This window comes from Zingiber officinale, chromosome 6B, assembly GCF_018446385.1.
Source record: "Zingiber officinale cultivar Zhangliang chromosome 6B, Zo_v1.1, whole genome shotgun sequence".
Lineage (NCBI taxonomy): Eukaryota > Viridiplantae > Streptophyta > Magnoliopsida > Zingiberales > Zingiberaceae > Zingiber > Zingiber officinale.
In genome coordinates this window covers 42,991,646-43,013,119 of record NC_055996.1, presented here as the reverse complement: position 1 = coordinate 43,013,119, position 21,474 = coordinate 42,991,646, and positions in this window count along the sequence as shown.

Genomic DNA, 21,474 nt, shown 5'->3' with positions numbered 1-21,474 from the left:
TCTATGCCTCACATTGATCAATCTAGATGTCTAGGATAGAAGGACAATGTCACATATTGTGAGGAGTCACAATTAGTAGTCACAAGGTGATGTTGGATCTCAACATTTCTTGTAACTTGGGTAGCAATGATGTATTGCTAGATGCCGCTCATTGCTTATGTTTCTAAAAGAGTTTAGAAACATTGCCAACGTTACAAGAACCTATTGGGTCACACACAAAGAACATGTGGATGGAGATTAGGTTCATATGATGAACCAATAGGATTAGGTTCATATGATGAACCAAAGATTGGATTCGAATTAGACTTATTGAGTTAGACTCAATTAGATTCAATTGTTGAATGAGTCTAATTTACATTTGATTCATTGAGTCAATTTATATTAATGAATTGAGATTCATTAAATTAAAATTGACTTGAATCAAAGCTTGGATTTAACTCAACAAGGAAGAGATTGGGTCAAGTTTGACTTGACCAAATTGGAAGTTGAAACATCAAGTTTGACTTGATGCATTGCCACATCATGTAGGTTGACTCATCCTACATGGCATGACACATAGTTGCCACATCACCTCCACCTCATGAGGTGTGCCACCTCATTGGAGGTTACACTCTCCTTTCTTTAATGTGGCCGGCCACATTAATGAAAGGAGTTATGTGGCCGGCCACACTTAATTGTGTGGAGTTTTTTCATTTGTGTGTATTGATGTGATTTTATTGTATTATCTTCCTTCTTGCTTCCTCTCTCCATGGCTGATGGTTGCCGTGCACTTCATTGGGAGGAGAGGTGTGAGTTAAGTCCAAGACAATAAGAGAGTGTGAAGGTCACAAAGGAGAAGACTATTAGAGGAGTGGTGAGATTCTTCTTGTTTTCTCTTCTTTTCTCTTCTTTCCAATCCCATCCGAGAGCATCTAGAGAGTGCTAGCACACTTGTGGTGCTCTCTCTTCCATCCTTGAGAGTTAGAGAACCCTCCTTGTTCGTGTGGATACCGAGAGAGGATTGTCTACGTTGACAATCTTGAGATCCGACGATTTTGGACCTTGCGGGATTGCGAAAGGCACGCTACAAGGGTAAACACTTTTTCTCGTAGATCTAAGTAGTAGATCGGTTTTTGAACTCGTACAAGAAATAGTTTTTCGAATTTTGTATACGAATCTTTGCATGGATCTACGGCTTTGGGTCCTTCGGGGTTTCCGCGACGCGAAAAAGCGGTTTTCGCGGCCCGAAGAACCCAACAAAAAGAAACTTGCCGTCGAACCCTTCTACGAAACGAAGTCAAGCGACGAGAAACCTCTCTGTGCCCTCCTGCGACGAGAAACCTCTTTGTCCCTAACCCTTTATCCTTCCCACAGTCGACGGTCCGAAGGCCCTCCGACGGGAGACGAAGTCAAGCAACTAAGGCACCATCGAGGTGACTCCCTTCTCCTTCCCACCTTCGACGCTTTTCCATCCCACCTTCGACGGGAGCAGGCAGCACCCCACCTTCGACGGGAGAAGGCAGCAAGTTTCTTTCGACGTCCCCTTCCGAAGTCAACGACCTCCCCTCCCGAAGGCATCCAGGACCTCCATCTTCGTCTCCGCCTTTCCTCGACGAAGATCCTGTAAATCGCGTCCCAACCCTGTGTAATCTTCGGTCGAATTCTTCACATCGCTGCTGGTAACTTTTTTTTGAAGTTCTTTACCCAATTTTTGGCACGTTAATGGTTTAGATCAATTTGTTTTTTTATTTTATTTTTGTCTGTGTTTTTATTTCTGTTTCTGTTTCTTGAATCATATTACACTAGAAATGTTTGTGATGTGTGGTCTTTCAGGTATGTGTTGTGTTCTTAAATCTTGAATCAGTTTGTTTGTGTTTCTGTTTCTTGTGCCAATTTGCACTATGACTTTTTGTTTCTGTTTCTTGTGCCAATATACACTTGTGCCAATTTCTTGGTAAAAAATATGATCTGTGTAACCATTATCTATAACCATTTTGTCATCACATTGTAGAATCACATTGTGATATGTGTAATATATATATATATATATATATTATTTTTTTTATTAAGGATCAAGGTAATTATCATGGAGTTGTCGTTGGTTGAATCTACGAGTTGTCGTAGGTTGAATTTTGATGCAAACGAAAACTGTCAGGATAATGAGTTTGATGTTATTGATGAGAGTATGGACTCTACTATGTTATTGATGAGTTCTGACACATCTATCATAGAAGAATTGATGCCAAAAATCGGTATGGAATTTAAGACAGAAGAGGATGTCTATGAATTTTATTTGAAATATGCAAAACAAGTTGGATTTGGCATAAGAAGGAGTAAAAGCCACAATGATAAATCGGGTAAATTAGTTGACAGGATATTTTGTTGTTGTGCACAAGGAAAAAGGGGAAAAGACAAACGAGATGTTTATGTGAAATCTCATCGTTCTAAAACAAGGTTTGGTTGTGAGGCTAAAATGAAAATTAGTTGTCGAAAAAATGACAACTTGAGTGTGGAGCAATTTGTTAAAGAGCATAATCATTATCTTTCAAGTCCAAACAAAATTCACCTATACAAATGTCATAGGAATATATCTTCTTTTGTGGCAATACAGATTGAGATGGCAAGTGATGTGGGAATCCCCCAAAAGCATCTCATGATCTTATGGTGAAACAAGTAGGCGGGAGGGAGAATTTAGGTTTTATTCCTCAAGATTACAACAACTACTTGCGATCCAAAAGAACAAGAAATATCAGAGTTGGTGATACAGGAGGTGTATTGGAATATTTGCAGAAAATGCAGTTTGATGATCCTAATTTTTTTTATGTTATTCAAGTTGATGAAAATGATTTGATAACTAATATTTTTTGGTGTGATGCTAAGATGAGAGCTGATTATGGCAATTTTGGAGATGTTGTTTGCTTTGACACAATCTGCAAGAAGAACAATGAAGGTCGTCCAATTGCGTTGTTTGTAGGTGTTAATCATCATAAGCAATCTATAATTTTTGGTGGAACTTTATTATATGATGAAACATCTTTGATATTCGAGTGGTTGTTTGACACATTTACCAAAGTTATGTGTGAGAAAAAACCAATAACTATTCTTACAGATTAAGATGCAGCAATGACAAAGGCTTTGACTTCCAGATGGCCTGAAACACATCATCTTTTGTGTATTTGACACATTTATCAAAATGCGACAATACATTTGAGTGGAGTTTTTTCTGAGTTCAAAGAGTTTACTAAAGATTTTGCCTCGTGTATATATGATTTTGATGAAGAGGAAGATTTTATTTCAGCTTGGAACATGATGTTGACTAAGTATGCACTTGAAGACAATGATTGGTTGAGACGTATGTTTTGCATAAAAGAAAAATATGCTTTAGTATATGGACGACATATGTTTTGTGCAGATATGACTACAACCCAAAGAAGTGAGAGCATGAATAGTATTCTGAAAAGGTACATCACTTATCAACACAAGTTTTTAGACTTTTTCAATCACTTCCAAAGACTGCATGATGATTGTCAATATGAGGAGTTAAAAGCTTATTTTAAATCAAATACAAGTGTTCCATGTTTACTGTATCAAATTGAAATTTTAAAGCATGCATGTTGTATTTATACTCCTGAGGCATACAAGTGTTTTGAACAAGAGTGGTACAAATCTCATGATTCTATTATATAAATTTGTGAGGATGTTGAATCACATACAAAATACAAAGTTACTTCTCACAAAAAGAGTTACCATCATATAGTTACACTTTATTCATGGGGTCAAAAGATTGAGTGTATCGGTAGAAAATATGATTTTGCTGAGATTTTTTGTTCTCATATTTTGAAAGTATTTACGATGAAAAATATCATGAAAATCCCAAGTGAGTATATATTGAAAAGGTGGGCACGAAAAGCAAAAGATGGATACTTTGGAGTTATTGATTCAATTGCAAACAAAGGTGGTTTGGATCCAAAAACTTGCAACAGTATGCGATATAAAGAATTGAGTGGATTGTATGTTCAACTGGTTACCAAGGCAGCAGAGAGGGAAGACACTTACAAGGTTGTTAAAGATGGTTTGTTGAGTATGTTTCAGATGATGGATGAGAGGTTATAAGTTAATGAACCAACTGTCCAACACTTTATTGAAAGAGAATTTGAAATTAGCGAAGGAAACTCTCTTGGAGTCAAAGGAATTAAAACAAAGAAGAAAGCGGTTTCAGGTAAGAGATTGAAAAGTGGCTTAGATAAGATTTCAAAGAAAAGAAAAGCGGTGAGGAAAAATAACCAAACTTCAACAATTGTTAAGGTTTCACCCAATTTCTTATTAAAGTGTTGTTTATTTGTTGTCATTACATTTGAGAAAATATATAGAATTAAATCATTCTATTTTTTTTATATATATCATGCTATAGAAGAGCATTATGAAAGCATATCCAACATGCCTAGTGTTGAAGGTTTGAGTATGGCTGAAACTCAATTTCAACCGCTTTTGTCAACACAACTATCTCAGGTTCACTCTAATATTGGTTATTTTCAGACAAATGATCGGGAACGATGGTAAGAAACTAACTCTTCTAATGGATATTTAATTATTTAAGTATCAATAACAATGGAATGTTATTTCTCTTGATATATGACATTAAACGGACTATAGTAGACATTTGGCTTGTTCAACAGTAAGGCTAACAGAGATAAAACCCTACTGCATTTCTTCCATTCAATTTTCAAATTAATGTTTAGTCATGACAACGACATTCTTAAAGTATAGAAATGTTTGATGTCATTTCGACCTTACCTGTCCAACTAGCTCATCATGTATAGTAAGGCCGATGCCACCTATCCTCTGAACATCACTGAGTTCATCAAGCTCTTCATCCTGTTGCCTGAAGGATAACTTGGAATCATCTATGTTGTCATGAAATAAATATTATTGTGTGGATGTTGATTCTGAACCAAATGGCTGTTGATTCTGCTGTTGATTCTGCTCTTCATCAAGCTCTTCATGCTGATATTATGCTGTTGACTTTGAACCATATATGGCTTACATGGATTTTTGTCTATTTTTTTTCTCTCTAGGGACATCAATTGTGTGGATATTGCTACAATGGAATGCACATCAACAAAAAGTGATTGATGTCAATATAGATAATTATGTTATATTAGCATGCATTGAAGTATACAAAGATAATTATTTCCTGATTGTGAATATCTTATTTTTGCACATCACAGGTCAGAGGAGGGTTATTCTTGTACAACAAAGTTTGGGAGACATCTGTGCACATTTCGTTGTCATGGCCTGAACCTGAACAACTTTTCATGAAATATGTGTTCCTTTCTATCAATATTTTATTTCGATGGTAATTGCACTTTGGATCCATCTTGGTAATTATACCTGAGAATTTGTTGCAGTGTGCTCAGAAAATGTTTCTTTTGCTTGGGTCAGTTATCTCCAATGGAACAGGCTAATTGTCTTGGTGTATGCTACTATGCTTGGCCCGTTATATGTTGGTCAACATTTCCATCACAAGTGATTCCTATAATTTCCAATTGGACAACTTGTGGAAATAACTTCAAATCATTATGCTTTTGGTTGTCTGTATTTGCATTTAAATGCATAAAAATGAGCTATGGTGTGGACCAATGCTTTAGTTAACTATATATTTGTCAAGGTTCCACGATGAATATTTCTCTTGAAAATTGAGTTGAGTTGAAGCAATGCCAAGTTTTGAGTAGAATGCTATTGGAAACATATTTCCTGTGATTTGAATGAATGCATTTGTGTGATTACTTATGGAAGTTCCTCTCTTCATGAAACAATTTGATAGGGTTATTCAAGGAAAAGATAAAATAATCAATGTGATCAGAGGATATTTTTTCACTTACGGTTTGATTTAACAATTCAAGTCAATAATCTATTAACTACATGCTAAAAATCTAAATCTAATACAGATCAACCTGTGTTGGGAGGTTCTTAAACAATGGATGAAACTGTTGCCTGCTGTCACGCCCCCAGAGGAGTCCCTGTCCGAGAAAAATTCGGCAGCATCTCCCCTATATGGTGGACAATCTGAAGCTTTTCTACATCTCATATACCTCAGCCACAGGCGGCTGGAATAATAACAGAAAATAAAATCAATCACCACGTAGTTTATATATGTATTCAGCCTCTGGTTGTCACAACCACGCAGTTAATAAAATAAACAACATAGTAATACTCTGACTCGAAATCAACCCTACTCAACTACACTCGTAAAGCCCAAATCCGATTTTTTTCTTACCTCTTCTGCCGTCCAGGCAGGTATGTAGTAGAGTAAATCCAAAACATACTAAAAGTCCATCCAACGGAAAGATTCCATACAATATCCATATGTAAGTCCAAAACAAAACTAAAACACAGTCTGATAGCGAAAAGCTAGAATGAAACAACAACTCAAAAACCAGCAGAGGAGTAGCACTACTTGCTGTGGGGACTAGTGACTGGAACTCCCTCCTGACAGCATCAACCTGAAAATAACAACAATGGAGGCGGGGTGAGTCCAACACTCAGCAGGTACAATTGATATGCAAAGTAAAGAAACAACACCTAACACTAATCATGCGTACAGTATCCTGATAAGAAAGATAAAAATGCATCTGAAGTAAACAGGAGAATGCTGTACTAACCAGGTCCTGAGTATAAGGTCAAACAGTCCGAGTGGTGTAGGAATCCTGTATGCATGTCAAACATAGGTATCCAAACAATATGCAGCATATAAATGCAGCAACCACAAACACAAGCAATAAATGCACCATGCATATGATGCCAATGATGCGTCCTGGTCACCCCTGACGCCGGTCGATCATCTCATACAAAAGTGAGGCCGAGTGGGTAGGGCTGTGACAACCGTGCACTCTGTCGTCACTACTCCTGATGAGTGACCGAGTGGACGGGATGCTGTCGGAGTACACCTATCCTCCTACCCCAAATCATAGATGGGGGAGCGCAATGCTCTCAACTCCCGGTACACGATGACGGGGAGGAATCCCTGCCGGATAACACGTTGTGTCACACTACCCATGAGCGGACCAACGGTGCCTAACAGAGTCCCTGCTGCAACACACTCTGCCTGAATCGACCACTAACCCATGAGTGGTGGTGTGTGCAGATCCATGTAACTGGCGATGTGCTTAACAATAATGGAGCGGACTATCGCACAGCATGCAATCATGCAAATGATGCATGGCAATAACCATATAAACATCCTGACCTAATCCATATATATAGAAAAGTGCACCCTAGGTCAACGAATCATATCGAATCAAAGGTACACAGAAGGTATAAAAACCTAGGTCCTGAACATGGTGAAGCATGGTATATCACTACCCCCTATAAGCATGTATAAACAGGTAAAGTATACATGGGATACAAAATAAATCAATCAATCAAACATGTACCAAGATTTGGGTAGTGATTAACCGAAAGAAATAAGGGACATAATTAATGCAACCTGTTAATTTCATTTACTAAGCATATCAAAGACAAAAAGTCAAAAGTACCCGCCTCCGATAAAATGGTCCAGTCCGACAAATCGAGATACTCGTCTCGCGTCAAAGTCCTGAAATTCCAATAAGTATATTTTTATTTAGCTAAAATTCAATTGAATTGCTAAATAAAACCCTTGAAACTATTTAGGGCAAAACCCTAAATCATAATCAACCTAACCTCATCAATTAAACAAAAACCTAAATCAACCGAATTTAACCTCTTACCTCAAACGTACAGCCTTAATTGTACTGCCAGGAGGTCCTGTCGAGATCCAAGGTGCTGCTGAATCAAAGAGCAACCCACAGCACACTATACCTCTAACTCACATCCCTCCACAACCAATGATCGTTGTTGCTGGAACAAGAACCGAGCCGCTGCTGGAAATCAAAGAGTTGCCAAAACCAAACTTCTGTTGACGCTTAAACTGATCAGAAAACCCAAAAGTAGTCGGCTGTGGAACAGCACCCCGAGTATGTGGCTGAGGCTTCGTCGCCGATGGCAGCAGGCTTCCTGATGGCAGGGCTAGGTCAAGCATCGGCGGCACTTCGAGGGCTCTCGGTGGCTAGCGGCTAGGGCACAGGGAGTTATCCGGCGAAGAGAGCTCGGGTGGCTAGCGACCTGCCGAAACGCTGTGGCGTCGGAAATGGGATGTCGACGCTAGGGCAAAGGGAAGTCGACGGCCAGAAATTGGATGGTGTCGGGCGATCTAGTCGGCGTCGCTGGAGGGGAAAGGAAGAAAGCGGCGCGATAAAGATCACGGTGTGAGCGGGAGGCACCGACGCCCAGATCAGAAGAGGGGGAAGAAGAAGGAACCGCCGGCCGGCGGTTAGGGCACGCCGGCGGTTAGGGCAAGGTGGATCGGTAGAGGAGTGTCGGGGAAGAGAGGAGATCGCGTGAGGGCTCCGGGGAAAAAAAGGGCTCGGGGGAAAAAGAAAAAGAAAACAAATAAAGGAAATAAAAGGAAAAAGGAAATGTAATTATAAACATTTCCTCGCTTAAACGGGGTAACATAAACAGGCTTTTTTTTCCGGACCCCATCTTTATCCCCGTTAACTCGTTCGTACGAGCTCCGAAAAATTCCCGAAAAATATCCAAAAATTCCGGAAAATTTCCTTATTAATATTTCCTATTTTCCGGTATTTTACATTCTCCTCCACTAATAAAAATTTGGTCCCCAAATTTCAGTATCTACCATCAGCAAGTACTAACAACAGATAAAAGTATAAATGCCGAACGGTAAATTAATCACATACCTCAAATGAAAAGATGGGGATATCGAGCTCGGATCGTATCCTCAAGCTCCCAAGTAGCCTCCTCGTCGGAATGATGCTGCCATCCGACTTTAACCAGCCTGATAGTCTTGTTCCGCAACTGACGTTCTTTCCGGTCCAGAATCCGTACCGGAACCTCCTCATAGGTGACGTCAGGCTGAACAACACTGTGATATCTGTCAGTACATGTGTCGAGTCGGATATATACCTCATCAACATAGACACATGGAATACGTCGAGAACGCCCGCCAAAGCTGGTGGTAGCGCTAAACGATAAGCTACCGCTCTAACCCTTTCCAAGATCTGGAAAGGTCCAATGTATCGCAGGCTAGCTTACCTCTGAGGCCAATCTCTTCACCCCTTTCGTGGGTGAAACTCACAGAAATACATGGTCGCAAATGGAGAACTCTAAGGGTCTCCGACTCCGGTCAGCATAACACTTCTGGCAGTCTTATGCCTCTGACATCCTCTGTCTGATAATATGGACCACTTTGCCTCACGTTGAGCTCTATGAGGTCTCAACAACTGGGTCTCTCGGATTCTCATCCTGATCGACGACTGAGCAACTATGGTAACAAGAATACCCTGCTCTGTCTGTCCCTGCTCCTCAATGTCTAACTCAGAGAAATCCTGAATCAAATCTGTGACCACAACTCGGTGGCAAGCTAAAGTCCCTCTGGACTTCTGGCTAAGTGCATCGGCAACTACATTAGCTTTTCCCCGGTGATAGCTAATGGTACAATCATAATCCTTCAGGAACTCCATCTATGTCCTCGGTCGAAGATTAAGTTCCTTCTGAGTGAACAGATATTTGAGACTCCGATGGTCAGTGAGAATCTCAATGTAATATCATACAGGTACTGCCGCCAAATCTTCAGGGCAAAAATAATAGCGGCCAACTCCAGATCATGAACTGAGTATTTTCTTCTCAGGCTCCCTCAACTATCGAGAAGCATATAAGAATACTCTACCGTGCTGCACCAGAACAGTACCCATACCCTGTAGAGACGCGTCGGTGTAGAGGACAAATTCGTCCTCTTCCGAAGGTAAAAACCAAAAATCAAAGCCGACACTAGTCTCCGCTTCAGCTCCTAGAAGCTGGTCTTGCAATCCTCAGTCCAAGTAAACTTCACGCCTTTCATGGTCACGCGTGAAAGTAGCATAGCTATGCGGAAGAAACCCTCGACGAAATGTCTGTAATATCCTGCGAGTCACAAAAGACTGCGGATCTCCTACACTGATTTCGGCTGCTCCCAACGGTAACAACCTCTATCTCCAGTGGAACCACGGTACACTCCTACTGGTGACCGTGTGTCCCAAACATCATAACAAAAGACAATCCAAACCAGCACTACTGATAATCACATATAGATGTTCTCGTCGAATCATCTCTAGATCTATGCAAAGGTAGTGTACGTGACTCACCTCGGATCCGTAATAGATCACAACATCGTCCACAAAAATAATAGAAACCTATCCAAACATCCTCGACATACTAGGATCATCGAGTCCCTGAAAACATCTAAGGCATTGTAAGCCTATATGGCAAAAACCAAGACACATAATGTCCGCATCACAGACATTCCTATCTATAAGATCTCCGAAAATAAATCGAAAAATCTGATCATCAATAACATAAATCATCAAAGAATAAATCCTCCAGGGTGAGAGCAACGCTCCATCACAGGAAACACCACATATGTGGGAGCAACGCTCTACCACAGGAAATCCTCAATATGTGGAAGCAACACTCCACCACAAATAATCTGAAATATGTATCTGCAATAAATATAGGAGCAATGCTCCGCTACCAGCAATCCGTAATATGTGGGAGCAACGCTCCACCACAAAACAATACCTAAGTACCCTAAGGCACCTAACTATCCAGTTAGAGACTGTACAAGATCTCTCTACCACAATTCGCTGTGGTTAGCCTAGGATATAACGACCTAGTAACTAATCAAATCCATCATCAACTCTATCAGCATCCAAGTGGGTCATCCACTGATAGGAAAATTAGTTGATGGGGTTATACAACCAATAACATAATGTAGACACTCAGCATTCTACATTCAACATAGGTAGAATCATCATGATGCTACCCACCATACACCTGGCACACATGCACACACAACATATGTATGATCGACATAATTCTCCAATTAGTACACACCAAACATACTCACCACATAGGCATAAATCATCGTGCTACCTCCAACAATGCATACCGAACCTGTGTGCATATATCAACATAGGTATAATCGACAATACACCTCAAACAACCTCACATGGCATATATACACCTATGCCAAGAGTATAACCAACATATACTTCCAATAAAGCATACTAAACCCAGGTGCACTCACATATCAAACATAATCAAAAAGATACCTCAGATACCACACCAAACACATATGTACATATCACAACTCAGATTAAATCGACAAAATGCCTCAATCAAAACACCACCGATGTACTTATACTACATCTCAGATTTAATCAACAAGATATCTTCAATAATACCTCCAGATACATACACCCAACTACATATCTATGATCCACAAGGAACCTTCAAACCATATCAGAACATGGATACATATACTACTTGCAAATGGACAGTCTACAACCCAAAACAATCATGATATACATGCAAAATTAGCATACCAGCTCAATCAAAGAGACCAACCTTATGCTACCAACACTCATGGGTTACCGGTATATCTAAACAAAATTCATGCATATGTATCAAGCATGAATACATCAATCAAAGGCAACCCAAAATAAAGCAGCCTAATCATCCAGTAACAACCCTGCTCTAGGTTCAAAGAAACTGGTATCGGACAAGAAAAATATACACACCGTGGTATAACATTGCCAGTCAATGTCATACACTACCAAGACTATATCTAATGGGAAAAATTTTATCAACATAAATCCAAATGTACTCTCCCAGTATACACTAGTAACTATTGTATCCCATAAGTGTTAAGCAATTAGCTCTACACTTCCTTACATCAGCGGGGTCACATATCCCAAAGCACCCTCTAAGTTATCCCACCAGGTATATACAATCCACGGTCAAAATCTTCATGGAATAGGATACATCGATCCTTTATAACCTATCCAAGCCGATAATGATATATGGGTAAATCAGTCATTTTCACGTCAGTACAAAACATGTACTCAAATGTGCTCTAGATACATAACTAAGCACAAATAACCTAAAGGTTCGAACCTCTAAAAATAGAATATGGCAATCCTCTACTGATCACCCAACAAAACTAAATCATTCATCTACTAACTAATCAAGAATACCTTAATCCTCCACAAGCAACTAAGGTATATCCAACCACATAATATCATATGTATAAATGTGTACAACCCAAAAGAAAAAGTCAATATTTAGGAACATCAAGACACTCTCATTTTCATCCTCAAAAATATCAGCCCACATAATATCAGATGAATCAGTCTCTACTCCCCATGAGGGCAAGTTAGCATTCAAAACATCAAATCATTATTTATCCACGAAGTCCAATATTAGAGGAAGCAATTATCCATTTTATCATCCTTTTAACTAACCACAACTAACCCGATTATTAAAATCTCATAGGCACACTCAACCATAAACTCTCTAGCACCCAATTTATAATCTGATCACCAACCATAATCATCAAACCTGTGAATATCATACATGACATTCACTATGTCACCATCAACAACAACCCAAATAATAGATCATCAAAATAGTTATCCACTAATAGATCATCAAACAACCACATAACATTTACTCTCATAAATCATTAGAAATCAACACATCACAATATCTGATCTCCCAATATCCCTCAACCTCAAATCATTCTCAACAATGATCAAACATGATAACCCCCAATGACCAATTCCCATCGTATCGGGTACCCTAATATCAAAAAGGTAAGAGTATAAAAACTCTACTGGCTAAGTCAACAGAAGTCTGTAGATATCATCCATTAGCCAGCTAACAATAGCAGAGGCTGGTATGTGCCTCCATCTCCTAATAGTAGTAACAGAAGCTAAAACTACTGATGGTATGATATATAAAATCACCAAAGACTATAATCCTTGATCTCTATTAGGGTCGACCAAGATCAGTGGCTAACCCATCATATGTAATATGAGCTACAACAACCAGACAGGTAATAAAGATAAGTGCTAATAGTTGTCCTAACTATCATAAAATAAACATCATACCTATTTGCCGTCTGGAGATGTTCCATCGCTGTCCAGTCCCCAACTTTTGACCTCAAAATTCCGAACGAGAAACATCGTAGGAAATCCATATAAATCCGAAACGGAAATCCGAAACATAACCATAACGAAAATCCGAAAATGCCCAGTTTGACTCGCAAACCTGGCTAACCCAAATATCCAGAATACCAACACAGGTATCCGATAAATCTCCAGAACACCAAAAGCAGATATCATAACCCTGCTCTGATACCAAATAAATTGGTATCAGATAAATCTCAAAAATCCAAAATACAAAAATCCAAGAAGTATCGCCAAACTTGGCGCTCTGATACCAAGTAAATAAATTGGTATCAGGTTATCCCAAACATCAAAAATACGAAAACAAAAGATCGTATACCTGCGCTCTGATACCACTAAATTGTCACGCCCCCAGAGGAGTCCCTGTCCGAGAAAATTTCGGCAGCATCTCCCCTGTATGGTGGACAATCTGAAGCTTTTCTACATCTCATATACCTCAGCCACAGGCGGCTGGAATAATAACAAAAAATAAAATCAATAACCACGCAGTTTATATATGTATTCAGCCTCTGGCTGTCACAACCACGCAGTTAATAAAATAAACAACATAGTAATACTCTGACTCGAAATCAACCCTACTCAACTACACTCGTAAAGCCCAAATCCGATTTTTTTCTTACCTCTTCTGCCGTCCAAGCAGGCATGTAGTAGAGTAAATCCAAAACATACTAAAAGTCCATCCAACGGAAAGATTCCATACAATATCCATATGTAAGTCCAAAACAAAACTAAAACACAGTCTGATAGCGAAAAGCTAGAATGAAACAACAACTCAAAAACCAGCAGAGGAGTAGCACTACTTGTTGTGGGGACTAGCGACTGGAACTCCCTCCTGACAGCATCAACCTGAAAATAACAACAATGGAGGCGGGGTGAGTCCAACACTCAGCAGGTACAATTGATATGCAAAGTAAAGAAACAACACCTAGCACTAATCATGCGTACAGTCTCCTGATAAGAAAGATAAAAATGCATCTGAAGTAAACAGGAGAATGCTGTACTAACCAGGTCCTGAGTATAAGGTCAAACAGTCCGAGTGGTGTAGGAATCCTGTATGCATGTCAAACATAGGTATCCAAACAATATGCAGCATATAAATGCAGCAACCACAAACACAAGCAATAAATGCACCATGCATATGATGCCAATGATGCGTCCTGGTCACCCCTGACGCCAGTCGATCATCTCATACAAAAGTGAGGCCGAGTGGGTAGGGCTGTGACAACCGTGCACTCTGTCGTCACTACTCCTGATGAGTGACCGAGTGGACGGGATGCTGTCGGAGTACACCTATCCTCCTACCCCAAATCATAGATGGGGAAGTGCAATGCTCTCAACTCCCGGTACATGATGACGGGGAGGAATCCCTGCCGGATAACACGTTGTGTCACACTACCCATGAGCGGACCAACGGTGCCTAACAGAGTCCCTGCTGCAACACACTCTGCCTGAATCGACCACTAACCCATGAGTGGTGGTGTGTGCAGATCCATGTAACTGGCGATGTGCTCAACAATAATGGAGCGGACTATCGCACAGCATGCATCATGCAAATGATGCATGGCAATAACCATATAAACATCCTGACCTAATCCATATATATAGAAAAGTGCACCCTAGGTCAACGAATCATATCGAATCAAAGGTACACAGAAGGTATAAAAAAACCTAGGTCCTGAACATGGTGAAGCATGGTATATCACTACCCCCTATAAGCATGTATAAACAGGTAAAGTATACATGGGATACAAAATAAATCAATCAATCAAACATGTACCAAGATTTGGGTAGTGATTAACCGAAAGAAATAAGGGACATAATTAATGCAACCTGTTAATTTCATTTACTAAGCATATCAAAGACAAAAAGTCAAAAGTACCCGCCTCCGATAAAATGGTCCAGTCCGACAAATCGAGATACTCGTCTCGCGTCAAAGTCCTGAAATTCCAATAAGTATATTTTTATTTAGCTAAAATTCAATTGAATTACTAAATAAAACCCTTGAAACTATTTAGGGCAAAACCCTAAATCATAATCAACCTAACCTCATCAATTAAACAAAAACCTAAATCAACCGAATTTAACCTCTTACCTCAAACGTACAGCCTTAATTGTACTGCCAGGAGGTCCTGTCGAGATCCAAGGTGCTGCTGAATCAAAGAGCAACCCACAGCACACTATACCTCTAACTCACATCCCTCCACAACCAATGATCGTTGTTGCTGGAACAAGAACCGAGCCGCTGCTGGAAATCAAAGAGTTGCCAAAACCAAACTTCTGTTGACGCTTAAACTGATCAGAAAACCCAAAAGTAGTCGGCTGTGGAACAGCACCCCGAGTATGTGGCTGAGGCTTCGTCGCCGATGGCAGCAGGCTTCCTGATGGCAGGGCTAGGTCAAGCATCGGCGGAACTTCGAGGGCTCTCGGTGGCTAGCGGCTAGGGCACAGGGAGTTATCCGGCGACGAGAGCTCGGGTGGCTAGCGACCTGCCGAAACGCTGTGGCGTCGGAAATGGGATGTCGACGCTAGGGCAAAGGGAAGTCGACAGCCAGAAATTGGATGGTGTCAGGCGGTCTAGTCGGCGTCGCTGGAGGGGAAAGGAAGACAGCGGCGCGATAAAGATCACGGTGTGAGCGGGAGGCACCAACGCCTAGATCAGAAGAGGGGGAAGAAGAAGGAACCGCCGGCCGGCGGTTAGGGCACGCCGGCGGTTAGGGCAAGGTGGATCGGCAGAGGAGTGTCGGGGAAGAGAGGAGATCGCGTGAGGGCTCCGGGGAAAAAAAGGGCTCGGGGGAAAAAGAAAAAGAAAACAAATAAAGGAAATAAAAGGAAAAAGGAAATGTAATTATAAACATTTCCTCGCTTAAACGGGGTAACATAAACAGACTTTTTTTTTCCGGACCCCATCTTTATCCCCGTTAACTCGTTCGTACGAGCTCCGAAAAATTCCCCAAAAATATCCAAAAATTCCGGAAAATTTCCTTATTAATATTTCCTATTTTCCGGTATTTTACACCTGCAATACTCATTGAAAAATAGAGTTAAGATCAAAAGTGGAATCATGAACCCTGCGGCGACAATTGATTCCTAGAAGCTAGCGAAGAGCAGCACCTTATCTAAACTTGCTCCTTGGGAATCACAGCTTGCCATCGTTAGACTGAGTGGTAACATATTGCCCATTGTAGAAGTTTGTTTACAAAATTACTATAGGCGTCGGAAAACCCCACTCAAACAAAACAAGTTTAGAAAATGCAATACTATAATGAGAGAACAAGTACCGATTTAGACACAAATCCAATAGAACCAGGCCTATAAAGCTTGCATTGAATTATATTGTCAATTGTTCCAGCAAGTAATGAAAGCAGTTGTAGTAGCATAAGCAGTAACATTAACACGTCTCACAAAGCAAATGATTCAAAGTGGGAAGCAATCTTGGCAATGCGTGCTAAAGATGGCTTAAACATGAATAAGCAAAGATAATATCATAACATCATTTGTTGACATACGAAGCTAACTGAAGAATACATAACTAATATCCATCCATAAACAAAAAAAGCATATATCAACATCATCCATAATTATATTTATTTATCACATTACAACACTAGTACTACTAAACCAGACCAACTAACAAACAAAACAAATATACAGCTAAAAGAAATAAGTCCACTATCACTAATATCTAGATGATAAGCGGTACATTCCAATTTCTCATATTGTGTCCAGGATAAGCAATGTATTCACTTCCTACCCTCGGCTTCACTCTTGGCAACATCCTTGAATATATATCACTGGTATCTTCATTTAGTCTAGTATCAGACCTCACCCACTTTAGCCATCCATGTTGCTTACATCCATAATATAGTCTTCCTGGGTTGTTGATTGATCTAGAGACTAACACCAATGCTCTTAGTCCGCAGTACCTACATTGTACATTTTCAAATTTGGTATGGTCGATGTTGTTGTTACTTGATGATGCCATTTAAACTGGCAACCTAAAAAAATAAAATTCAACAAAATTAGAGCTAATTAAGAAAACCTCATCAGAGTCCGAAATTAGACAAATTGAATCTTCAAAGTAAAGGAAAAAATATCATCTAATTTATGTGCAACTTATAATGATGTACCTCATTATGGTAAGCATGCTAGACAAATTATGTCCCTTCGACTGCTATTGTTTTCTTAGTTAAATGTTTACAAAATGAATCTAAAAGGAAGATTCTTTCTTTAGGTTGTTTTTTTTTTTCAAATTTTTGTTTATGCATCAACATGTTCTCCATTTGAAGCTAAAATATAATTACATAATTGGTTGTAATGGAATAAATTACACTGATTTATCGAATTGGTTGTAATGATTTATAATTACATAATAAACAGAATCAGAAACACAGCACATACCTAAAATCTCATCGTCTTGAAACAAGGTATGGTTGTGAGGCACTCATCACAACCAAATCAGTGTGGTTTATTATATAATTATAAATCAGTCCCAATGAATTTTGATTTTTCAAAGTGCAAATTGGCACAAGAAACAGAAACACAAACAAACTGATTCAAGATTCAAGAACACAACACATACCTGAAAGACCACACAGCACAAACATTTCTAGTGTAATATGATTCAAGAAACAGAAACAAAAACATAGACAAAAATAAAATAAAAAAACAAATTGATCTAAACCATTAACGTGCCAAAAATCGGGTAAAGAACTTGAAAAAAGTTACCAGAAGCGATGTGAAGAATTCGGCCAGAGATTGCACAAGGTTGGGACGCGATTTGCAGGATCTTCGTCGAGGAAAGGCGGATACGAAGCTGGAGGTCCTGAATGCCTTCAGGAGGGGAGGTTGTCGACTTCGGAAGGGACGTCGAAAGAAACTTGCTGCCTTCTCCCGTAGAAGGTGGGGTGTTGCCTGCTCCCGTCGAAGGTGGGATGGAGAAGCGTCGAAGGTGGGAAGGAGAAGGGAGTCGCCTCGATGGCGCCTTAGTCGCTTGACTTCGTCTCCCATCGGAGGGCATTCGGACCGTCGACCGTGGGAAGGAGAAAGGGTTAGGGATAGAGAGGTTTCTCGTCGCTTGACTTCGTCTCACAGAAGGGTTCGGCGGCAAGTTTCTTTTTTGTCTACGGCGTCAAGCGTTTCTCACGAGAAACACTATTTACTCTTGTCGTTACCTGCGTGGGACAGAGGGGCAGAGGTTTTCGGGACAGAAGATTTGAACTGTGGAATAACTGGTCTAATCTGTAATGGAAAGAGAGTTGTTCGAACGCGTGAATGTGTATATTTTTTTTAGTTTTAAAATTTTATTTATTAAAAAATTATAAATTTTAAAAAGTAAGATTATTATTAAAAAATAATAATAATTTAAATATTTTAAAATATATTTATTTAATATAATATAATTTTAAGATGATTGAGTGGATTGTGGGACTCATGTTAATGTTAAAAGGAATGTGGGTGAAAGAAGGATATTATTATAATGAGTATGTGACAGTGGATCTCATGCTTTTTGATGAGGTGGTGGATGTTATAACGATGTAGCATTGTGGATGCCCTAACAAGACAATACCACGAGCAAAAACAACACATCAAAAACGTGATAGAAAGGGGTTAAATATAGCTCGTTTAAAACTTTTTCTTTTTTATTGATTTGTAAAATAAATATCAAAGCAGCAACGGAATATAAAAGTAAAAGTAATATAGATGATTCAGGTGGTTACTTGGTTTAGAGCTTATATCGACTCCTACTTCAAAACTCGCTATCCTTGATCACACCGTTGGGTAATTCACTAAAAGTCCTGCTTATAAAAACTCTGAAAAAGAGGTAATGCCTACATAGAAGTTAATACAATAGAATGCAAACTAAATAGAAATACCAATAATACAACAATGAAGATTGTTGAAGCTTCTTAGTGATGTAACTTGCACGTTGAGTAGAAGATCAAAAGTAGCACGAGCAGCAACATAGTAGAACAATGGAATGCAGCAAATGTTACTTCGGCTCGATGTTTGAGGCTTGCTTTTATAAGTGTTGATCGATCGACTGAAAAATCCTTTCGGTCGACTGATCTGTTTGATCAATTGAACCCTCTATCGGTCGACTGAATGCTGTGCTTTTCTTCTATGATGAGATCCGATCTTTGCGTAATTAAGAGCATTTATTGATCGGTCGACTGATCACCTTTATTGATCGATTGATCCCTCGAATTGCCTTCTTCTCTGCGATCTAAATCTTCTTCGACATCAATGTTATTTAATGTTCGATTGACCGATCCTTGGGTTTGGTTGACCAATCTGCTTGAATTCCAAGTTTGTCGAGATTTCGATCTTCCAGGTTGTTTATCAAAATGAGTACGGTCGACCGATCCCCTTGAATACCAAATTTTCTCTGCTCAATCACTCTGTGCCATGTCAGCTTGGTTTGGATGACGGATCCTCCTGTTCAGTCGACCGATCTACCTGGTGTTGGGTTTTTCGGGCCGCGAAAACCGCTTTTCGCGTCGCGGAAACCGCTTTTCGCGTTGCGGAAACCCCGAATTACCCAAAGCCGTAGATCCGTGCAAGGAAAAACCGAATGAAATACAAGTACGAGTTTCAAAACTTCTAGATCTACTCCTAGATCTATGTGTTAAGAAGTATACCTTGAAGCGTGCCCTTTCGCGTTCCCGCTCGTCCAAGGAATTGCCGAATCTCTAGACCGTCAAGCGTCGGTCCTCTAGAAGTATCCACACGGACACGTAGGTGGAGAAAACCTCACATAAAGGTGTGCTAGCACCTTGGTAAGATTCGGCCAAGCAAGGAGGAGAGGGAGAGGGAGAGCTTGAGAGGAAGAAGGAAGAAGATACACCCTTGAATGAAAAATGAATTCCCATTCAAAACCAAAAGTGGCCGGCCACTTCCCATAGTGTAACTCCCCATTAAATGCAATTAATGTGAAGTTATTAAGAAAATGGCTTTGTAACTTCCATGAGGTGGCACCCATGATGATGTGGAGTAACATCATTGGTCCATTTCAATGCCAACTCACCAATGAGGTGGCATAAAGTCAAGTCTAACTTGACTTTTAATCTTCCTCTCAAGTCAAGTCAAACTTGACCAAATCTCTTCCATGGTTGATCGAATCCATCCATTTGATTCAAACCAACTTAATATAATGAATCTAATTCATTTAATTAAATTGATTCAATGAGTCAAAATCTAAATTAGACTCATTGAACACATGAATCAACTTGAGTCGAACTCAAGTTAGCCCAATTAGGATTACTCTTAATCCAATTTGATTCATCAAATGAATCTAATCCTCTTGGTTCATCATATGAACCTAATCTCCATCTAATTGTCCTAAGTGTGTGACCCTATAGGTTCTTGTAACGTTGGCAATGCCCTAAACCCATTTAGGAGCATAAGTAATGAGCGGTATTTAGCAACACATCATTACTACCCAAGTTACAAGAATATCGAGATCCGACATCACCTTGTGACTACTAATTGTGACTCCTCACAATATATGACAAGTGTCCTTCTATCCTAGACATCTAGATTGATCAATGTGAGGCATAGACCGTGTCATCCTCTGACCAATCTAAATCTTGAACTCCAAGTAGACTCACTAAATCAAATGAGCTCAATATCACATATTGACTCATTTGGGGATGACCATGCACTTCGTGGTCTCACTCTATCAAGAATACCGATGTCTCTCCCGTCATATAGGAGGGATAGATCCCATCTACATCACTCACATCCCTCTGCATAATTTGTTATATACCCAGTAATCGCCTTTATAGTCCACCCAGTTACGGGTGACGTTTGACGAAACCAAAGTACATAACTCCTTATGTAGGGATCTATGGTGACTTCAGGTCTAAGGACTAGTAGTCATACTAATAGCCACATGGGAAAGTATATGACACTCATATAACGATCCATGATACTTTCTCATGGCGGGTCATTCAGTATACATTCTCTAATGTATACCCATGTGTCAACTTGATATCTCTATATCCATGACTTGTGAGATCAAGTCATCGAGTTGACCTACATGCTAGTCTTATTTCATTAACATTGTCCCTGAATGTTAATACTCGACTAGGAATGATTAAGAGTAGTGTTTCCTATATCATCTCACTATCGGTTCAACTAACCGATTGATATAGGTGAGAACCATCTACTCAAGGACATTATTATACTTAGTTTATTTGGCACCAATACAAGTAAGTATAATAACCAAAATCCAAATGCCTTTATTAATATACAAGAATATGATACAATGAGTCCATACAATCATCAGATGATTGGCTCTAGGGCTCTAACTAACAATCTCCCACTAGCACTAGTGCCAATCAGTATAGGCTCTAAGGCCTAATGACCTAGTGTGACCATCATGCTTTCTCTG